This window comes from Ambystoma mexicanum, chromosome 3p (assembly GCF_040938575.1).
Source record: "Ambystoma mexicanum isolate Mex_15411 chromosome 3p, UKY_AmexF1_1, whole genome shotgun sequence".
NCBI lineage: Eukaryota > Metazoa > Chordata > Amphibia > Caudata > Ambystomatidae > Ambystoma > Ambystoma mexicanum.
Genome location: NC_090925.1, coordinates 212,533,775 through 212,543,149, shown reverse-complemented (window position 1 = coordinate 212,543,149; position 9,375 = coordinate 212,533,775). Strand labels below are relative to the sequence as shown.

Genomic DNA, 9,375 nt, shown 5'->3' with positions numbered 1-9,375 from the left:
CCGTCTCCCGTGGCCACTCTAGCAACCCCCAAGAGGGGCCAGGACAGTTGCCGGATAAGGGCCCGGTGGCGGTCTATCTCCCTCAGCCCCGTGGACACAGCAAAACTGCTGTCAGGGGACTGTAACACTCTGCTGGAGCAGAGAGCCACCTGCCCCCTGGGGCCTTCCCAGCCGGTCGTGTTGCACCGACACAGAGGAAATACGCCCTGCTGGGGCTGGATGTGCCCGGGCCGCAGACCTGCAAGGGCCTCCACCGTTCCAGGTGACCAACCTGCCTGCTGTGTTGAATCCTGTGGCTGGACTGCACAGACCCCACCAGTTTACCGCTCAACCGTTTCACACCCTCTTGAACTCTCTTCAACTTTCCCTTACGGTACTTGTTGGCCGCCAGTCTTGCGCCCGTATTTAGCCTTAGAGTTTACCACACGCTTTGGGCTGCTTTCCCAAGCAACCTGACTCCAAGAAGACCTGATCCCGGTGTGCAAGAGGCCGCTATCGGCCTAACGCCATCCGCGTGGGGGACTCGATCAGAAGGACTTGAGTCCCCTGAGCGATGCCGGGGAGTCGGTCTTCTGTACGCCACATTTCCCACGCCTGCTGCTGAATGGGGATTCGGCGCTGGGCTCTTCCCTTTTCACTGGCCTTTACTGAGGGAATCTTGGTCAGTTCTTTTCCTCTGCTTAGTAATATGCTTAAATTCAGCAGGTTACCACGTCTGATCTGAGGCTGTGGTCGGGGAGCACAAAGCTCAGGGCAGCTGGCCTCGGGCCCGTACGGGGGGTTGCCCCAGCCCTTGGCGCAGGCGAGTGTATTCTGTCCCAATCTGTGACCGAAGCCCACATGGTCACGAGGTCCGCGCTCCATGGTCATCCTGCGCCGGCAGCCGTGGGACACCAAAGACAGCCACACACACAGCACGGCCAGGTGCCCCGGGGTGGGGTGAAGGTGCGCCAGGCTTTTTTAAAGCCTGCTGCCGCTGCCACCACATCCAGGGCGCGTCGGCCACCCGGCCCTCCCGAAACCAGCATGAGGAGGGGAAACTGGGGAAGCCAGGACGCGTCGGCAATGAGCTTGCGTGCCAGATCCAAGGATCCAGCGACGGTGCTGATCGGGGTCTGATCTTAGGGGGATGAATGGAATGGGGTCCCTGCGACAGCCCCAGCCACGACCCTGGGAGTGAACACCGGGGCGATTCATGTACAAGCGACCCTCAGACAGGCGTAGTCCCGGGAAAAACCCAGGGCCACATGGTGCGTTCGACGTGTTGATCAATGTGTCCTGCAATTCACACTAATTCTTGCAGCTAGCTGCGTTCTTCATCGATGCACGAGTCGAGTGATCCACCGCCAAGAGCCACAGGCAACTTTTTTTGTCCTAGACGTCGGCCTGACCCTGCCGGTGCAGGAGAGGTTGGGGGAGGCAGCGCTGGCTGTGGCAGGACAGCCCAGCTCCCCGTCTAGCTCGGCCGAAACCATGGTGGTTTTAAAAAAATAATAATAATAATAATAATCCAGGTGCTCAGCCTGACCGCCAGCTGCAGCAGCACAGCGCTTCCCAGGGGGATGGAGGTAGGCCGCTCTGCCACCTGCCCACACGGCCCGATCCACTCATCCTTCCCCGACCCTTCCCTTTTGGGAGGGGGGGCTGGGAGATGGACAACGAGGCAGGCCAGAGACAGCACAGACAGGGGGTCGGTTGGGACCACTAGAGTCTTCAAACCCCAGCCCGGCTGCATAGGGCCCAGCTCCAGGTACCTGGGCAAGAGGGAAGGTCACCCACTGTGCCAGCGGGCCTGGCCATTGCTCACACACAGATGTGGGCGGCTGGAACCTTGGCGCCTACCGTCAAGTGAGCCAGCTGCACCATGGCTCAGGGCTCATGACTGGCGTGCCGGGCGCCTGTCTGCCTGGGGAGGCACCCCTCGAGAGCAGTCAGGTTTCCCTCGGCTCCCAGCTGCCCCCACTCAGGGCTTCCCTGGTGACCGGGGTGTGCCCACCAATGCCCAGCCGCTGGCAGGTCAGAGAGAGGAGTGTGCGCCCCCGGCCAGCGCAGATGCGGGCTCAGTGAGGAGAGGGGGCTGGTTGACTACGCGCACCGGACCGCTCTGCGAGAGGTGCCCCGGGCTGTGGGTGTGCACGTCTGGGATGCAACCGAGGTCGGGCCCACAGCTCTCCCTCCCGCTGCTCCGCTGTTAATGATCCTTTCTGCCCCCACCCACAAGCAGAAACCATTCACAATCAAACGCCCCATTTCTCCTTCCAAACATGTTCCAGATTCAAATGCCACCTCCCTCCTGACCTACATGCCACCATCCCTCCATCCGAACCCACACAAAGACACCAACATCCGTCCCTCCATACCTATACCAAGATGCTCCACCCCTCAGAGCCACACCCATATGCTTCATCTCTACCTCCACACTCAGATGGCGCCATTCGCCCTCTCTCTATACCCACACCCGATTACCCCATCCCTTCGACACACACATGCTCCCACCACTCCAATAAACCAACATCCTTCTCTCCAGACAAACATACCCCATATCCCTCCATTCACACACAGATGCCCCCTTCCTTCCCACCAGAGCACTCCAGCCCTGACCCACATGCTCCACCATTCCCTGACATGCCCCCATTATATGCCCTGTCCCTCCATTCCAGATCAACAATGCCCCCTCTGATCCAGACGCCACGATGCCCAATCCCTTCCTCAAGACCCATACCATGATGGCCCATGCTCCCTCCACACAGAAAGATGCCCCTATCCGTCCTCCGACCAATGAGCCCCAATCCTTCCCTCCAGACCCACACCAATGTGCCCCATCCCTCCCTCAAGATGCACACCAATGTGTCCTATGCCTCCCTTCATACCCACAGCAATGTCCCCATCCCTCCCTACAGACCCACACCCATGTGCACCATCCCTTCCTCTCAGAACCACACCAAGATGCCCCATCCCTCCCTCTAGACCAATACCATAATGCCCCATCCTCCCTCCACATAGCAAGATGCCCCTTCCCCTTGCATCAGATGCCCATGTGCCGATCCTGAATCACATGCAGATAGCCCCAGCCAACCCCCTCTAAAACCACCCATCCTAGTATGCCCCCATCCGCCCAGACCCACACCAATGTGCCCCGTCCCCTCCTTCCAGACCCACACCAATATGCGGTCATCCCTCCCCAGACCAATGTCCCCATCCCTCCCATCAAACCCACACCAATGTGCCCCCAACACCTCCCTACAGAGCCACACCAAGATGCCCAGTCCAACTTCCCAACCCACACCTAGATGACCCATGCCACCCTCCAGAACCACTTTGCCCCATCTCTCCCTCCAGAAACACACCCATGTGCACCATCCCTCCACCCAAATCCACACCAATGTACCCTCACCACCTCCCTCCAGAGCCACACCAAGATGCCCACCCAACTTCCCAACCCACACCTAGATGACCTTTGCTACCCTCCAGACCCACTGTGCCCCATCTCTCCCTCCAGAAACACGCCCATGTGCCCCATCCACCTCCCTTCAGAGCCACACCAATGTGCCCCACCACCTCCCCCCAGAGCCACACCAAGATGCCCCGTCCAACTTCCTAACCCACACCTAGATGACCCATGCTACCCACCAGACCCACTGTGCCCCATCTCTCCCTCCAGAAACACACCCATGTGCACCATCCCTCTGCCAAGATCCACACCAATGTGCCCCACCACCTCCCTCCAGAGCCACACCAATGTGCCCCCAACACCTCCCTCCAGAGCCACACCAAAATGCCCCGTCCCACTTCCCAACCCACACCTAAATGACCCATGCCACCCTACAGACCCACTGTGCCCCATCTCTCCCTCCAGAAACACACCCATGTCCTCCATCCCTCCCCAGACCCACACCAATCTACCCCAACCCATACCACTGTCCCTAATCCTCACCCAGACCCACACCACTATGTCCTATCCATCCCTCCAGACCCATACCAATGTGCCCCCTTTCTCCAGAGCCACACAAAAGTGCCCCATCCCACCAGACCTACACCAGCATGCCCCTATCCAACCATTCAGACCCCAGCAAGATGCCCAATCCCTCCCTCTAGTCCAATACCATAATGCCTGATCCTTCTTCCAAATAGCAAGATGCCCCTTCCCCCTTGCAACAGATGCCTGTGTGCCATCCCGAATCACACGCAGATAGCCCCAGCCAACCCTCTAAAACCACGTCTATGTATCCAGCTTCTAAAAGGCTGGCAGGGTCCGGTTGCACTTGCACCGGGGGCAGCCAGAGCGTTCAAAATTCCCGCTCAGCCCCAGCCCGCTTACTGAACGTGCTCCGGAACCGCTTCTCTGCTCCGGAAAGCACACGGATGACATCAGAGGTCACGTGACAAAGAGCGGGCGGGCCGTTGCTATGGTCCTTTTCTCGGATGGGAACTAGTCGCTACCGTTTAGTGAGCGGGTGGGGGCTGAGCTGCAATTCTGAATGCTCTGGCAACACCGGTATAAGTGCAACCGGACCCTGCCAGCCTTTTGCTTGCAGCGGTTGAGGTATGCATTTTATCTGGGGACCCTGCCTGCGTTTGGTTTGCAGCGTTTGGGGTGGGCATTATATTTTTTTTATTTGTTTATGGTTCAATTACAGAATGTAGAACCTTTACAAAAAATGTTATCAGTGGTCCACAACATATTTACATTTTATATTTACATTTACATTTCTTCCTAAAAACCTACACAAAAGTTAATCTTTGTAATATTAACACATTAAAACTTTAGAAACAAGAAAAAGAACGGAAAAGAATAAATCACAGAAGGAAGAAGAGTAGAAGAAACAGACCAGAAGTCAGAGAGCAGAAAATTCTTCTTCTCTTAAAAGGAGCTGACCATATCAGCACATTGAAGACTCCTGTCCAACCCTATTCAGAATGAACAATAAAAATTCAAACAATATGAAAAATCACCAATCACTACAAACTTTAACATTTAAAAGTAGTCTAACATCTTAAAACATTTACGACTTTATAAAACAAGCAGTGTCACGACTGGACAGTTAATATTCATTGGTTGTCAAAAGTAGCGAGTTCTTTTTCTATGTGTTTGCAGAGGCTAACTAATTCAAATATTAGGGGTTTATGTGAGCCTTGCATCATTCTTGCCCATAGAAATTGGAGACACTCCTCATAATCAACATTTACAAATTTCATTAATCGATTGGTTCTCATGAGCTTAAAGTAAGGGCAATCAAGTATTAAGTGTTTCATGGTTTTATTAGACTCGTTACATGAAGGGAATCGGCATTTACTTTGATTCATTTTCCCTTTGTTGTTCCAATTTATAGTCCTTTCCCTAGTATGGTACGAGTTGAACCTGTACCGTATATATATGCTTTTCTAGTATGATTGCAAGGAAATAACACAATATGATCGTATCTTGGAACGTGCTGTTTGACAAATGCTCCATATTCTTTATACAATTTATAGGTTGCTATTCGATCTATAGTTAACCAGTCCTGTTCATATAGCTTCTTTTCGGCATAGCCTGGGCGCTGATGAACATCATCAACGGTAATGAGCAAAGCATTCAATAGTTGTTGCATTTTTAGGTGATATTGGGTAAAAGAAGAAGAGGTAGAAGAACCCAGCATGCTTTTCAAATCTCCATATAATACGTTTTTTGGAGGGAAATGGATTTTTGCGTAGTTGGATAATTGTGTCCATTTCCAACGTCCCGATAGTGCCGCGAGCCCGAATTCGTGGCGTATTGCAGCATTCGGTATGGACATAGGTAAATACATAGCAGATTTTATTAATGAACCCTGTAAAGAATCTAGAATTAAATTCAGATTGCATAGACATATGTCAAGTGAGTATAAAATAACACTTTCAATTTTCAATGTCATGAAGTCGATCATAGGTGTTAACGAGAATTTGCAATATTTCGCGTAGATCCTTTTTAATTGGGACAGGAGAGGTCTAGTCTTGTTTTTAATTAACTCAGTCCATGTCTTGATTGAATTTTGTGCTGTAAGGTTATATCCGAGATAAATTGCATTAGTAATACACGAGACTTGGGTTTTCATAATGTCTTGAAAAGGGGAAAATCTTCCCAGGGACCAGCCCTTCAGAGCATAAATTACCCAACTCAGCCCAAATTACAGGTCCTATCGTGCTGAGCAATGAACTCATGCTAGTGAAAAATGACACCTTCAGATTAAATGTAGCATTTCTTAGACAAAAAGCATAAACAGTAAATTTAGCAGTACTTTGGAATTCAAGTTAGAGAAGATTACAAAGCTCATTAAAGTAATCACAAAGGGCCACCTAAACAAAATACAAATGTAAGATATATTAACACTTTATATTTGTATAGGTGGTTGGTATTGATCCTTATAGTCAATTAGAGTATGTAATACCATATAAGTCCAAAGAAGTCCACTTGAAAAAGGGTAAACAATCCACGCAGCGTCCTGGATCCTGGAGCAGCGTCTGGTCACTGCAAACTGCGCTACTTAGAGCCCGTACTTGATGCGCGTGCTGCTCGAGTAATATGGGCTTCTGGGTGAAGGGGGCGGGGCCACCATATAAGTCCAAAAGAAGTCCACTTGAAAAAGGGTAAACAATCCATGCGGCGTCCTGGATCCTGGAGCAGCGTCTGGTCACAGCAAACAGTGCTACTTAGAGGGTGGGCATTTTCATTGGGATGCTGGGAACGTTTCTACAAGACCCTGGAGCGTCCTGAGCGGCAAGGCTCTGGCTGCCAGGTTGCAGGAACCGCAGCAACCCGTGTGCTCTTGGCTGTAAATACAATTTGCATTTTCTTCCGGATACCGTGAATGTTCCTGCAAGAAACCCGATTTTAATAGGGGAGCGGGAAATTACATTTACTTTTAAAATCATGCTCATCTATTCAACATGAAAGCTATGGAGGGCTAAGAAAAGGAACAGGGAGACAGTGTATGATGGTGTTTAACTGATCAACAGGGGCTAATAGAGTGATTTAATGTTTCATGAGGGTGTGATTTCTGTTTCTGGAGGGAGAGATTGGGCACAGTGACTCTGGAGGGTGGCCTGGGTCATCTAGGTGTGGGTGGGATGTGGGACGGGGCATCTTGGTGTGGCTCTGGAGGGAGGTGGTGGGGGCACATTGGTGTGGCTCTGGAGGGAGGTGGTGGGGGCACATTGGTGTGGATCTGGGCAGAGGGATGGTGCACATGGGTGTGTTTCTGGAGGGAGAGATGGGGCACAGTGGGTCTGGAGGGTGGCATGGGTAATCTAGGTGTGGTTGGGAAGTGGGACGGGGCATCTTGGTGTGGCTCTGGAGGGAGGTGGTGGGGGCACATTGGTGTGGCTCTGGAGGGAGGTGGTGGGGGCACATTGGTGTGGATCTGGGCAGAGGGATGGTGCACATGGGTGTGTTTCTGGAGGGAGAGATGGGGCACAGTGGGTCTGGAAGGTGGCATGGGTCATCTAGGTGTGGGTTGGGAAGTTGGGTTTGATGGGAGGGACAGGGACATTGGTCTGGGGAGGGATGGCGGCATATTGGTGTGGGTCTGGAAGGAGGGCACGGGGCACATTGGTGTGGGTCTGGGCAGATGGGGGCATACTAGGATGGGGGGTTTTAGAGGGGGTTGCCATCTGCATGTGATTCAGGATTGGAACATGGACATCTGATGCAAGGGGAAGGGGCATCTTCCTATGTGGAGGGAGGATGGGGCATTATGGTATTGGTCTAGAGGGAGGGATGGGGCATATTGGTGTGGGTCTGAGAGGAAGGGATGGTGCACATGGGTGTGGGTCTGGAGGGAGGGATGGGGACATTGCTGTGGGTATGAAGAGAGGCATAGGACACATTGGTGTGCATCGGGAGGGAGGGATGGGGCACATTGATGTGGGTCTGGAGGGAGGGGTTGGGGCTCATTGGTTGGAGGACGGATAGGGGCATCTTTCTGTGTGGAGGGAGCATGGGCCATCATGTTATGCGTCTTGAGGAAGGGATTGGGCATCTTGGAGTCTGGATCGGAGGGGGCATTGTTGATCTGGAATGAACGGACAGGGCATATGATGGGGGCATGTCGCAATGGTGGAGCATGTGGGTCAGGGCTGGAGCACTCTGGTGGGAAAGAAGGTGGTATCTGGGTGTGAAAGGTGGGATGGGGTATGTTTGTCTGGAGAGAAGGATGTTGGTTGGAGTGGTGGGGGCATGTGTGTCGAAGGGATGGGGTAATCGGGTGGGTATAGAGAGAGGGCGAATGGCGCCATCTGAGTGCGAGTCTGGAGGTAGAGGTGAAGCATATGGGTGTGGCTCTGAGGGGTGGAGCATCTTGGTGTAGGTATGGAGGGACGGATGTTGGTGTCTGGGTGGGTTCAGATGGAGGGATGGTGGCATGTGGGTCAGGAGGGAGGTTGCATTTGAATCTGGAACGTGTGTTTGGAAGGAGAAATGGGGCATTTGAGTGTGAATGGTATCTGCTTGTGGGTGGGGGTATGAATGATCATTAACAGCGGAGCAGCGGGAAGGAGAGCCGTGGGCCCGACCTCGGTTGCATCCCAGACGTGCACACCCACAGCCAGGGGCACCTCTCGCAGAGCAGTCTGGTGCATGTGGACAACCAGGCACCAGGGAGCGGGGATTCCCTTCCACTTGAGAGGGGTCCGCCACCCAGCAGATGGCAAGGAATGCCTTGCAGGGTTGGGTTAACCTGCTGGGGATGTCCCCAACCATGCACCAGAAAGGGAACACTGTGCAGGCCCCTCTCCTCACTGAGCCCGCCTCTGCACTGGCCGGGGGCACACACTCCTCTCTCTGACATCCCAGCAGGTGGGCATTGGTGGGCACACCCCAGTCAGCAGGGAGGCCCTGAGAGGGGGCAGCCGGGAGCCGAGGGAAACCTGACTGCTCTCGAGGGGCGCCTCCCCAGGCAGACAGGGGCCTGGCACGCCAGGCATGAGCCCTGAGCCATGGTGCAGCTGGCTTAATTGACGGTGGGCGCCAAGGTTCCAGCCGCCCACATCTGTGGGCGAGTGATGGCCAGGCCCGCTGGCACAGTGGGTGACCTTCCCTCTTGCCCAGGTACCTGGAGCTGGGCCCTATGCGGCTGGGCTGGGGTTTGAAGACTCTAGCGGTCCCATCCGACCCCCTGTCTGTGCTGTCTCTGGCCCGCCTCACTGTCTGTCTCCCAGCCCCCTCCAAAAAGGGAAATGGAAGGGGTCCGGAAGGATGAGTGGATCGGGCCGGGTGGGCAGGTGGCAGAGCGGCCTACCTCCATCCCCCTGGAAAGCGCTGTGCTGCTGCAGGTGGCAGTCAGGCTTCCCAGGCTAAGCACCTGGATTTTTTCTTTTTTTAAACCACGATGGTTTCGGCCGAGCTAGACAGGCACTGGGCTG

The 9,375-nt window shown here is 53.8% G+C and overlaps 1 non-coding gene across 1 annotated transcript; it reads right to left on the bottom strand.

The window, feature by feature from the left end:
* Positions 1–1,204: 1,204 nt before the first annotated feature.
* LOC138581505 (5.8S ribosomal RNA) lies at positions 1,205–1,355 on the bottom strand. The gene has a single exon (XR_011304591.1). It is a non-coding gene; the product is annotated as a 5.8S ribosomal RNA (ribosomal RNA).
* Between the last annotated feature and the right edge of the window lie 8,020 nt (positions 1,356–9,375).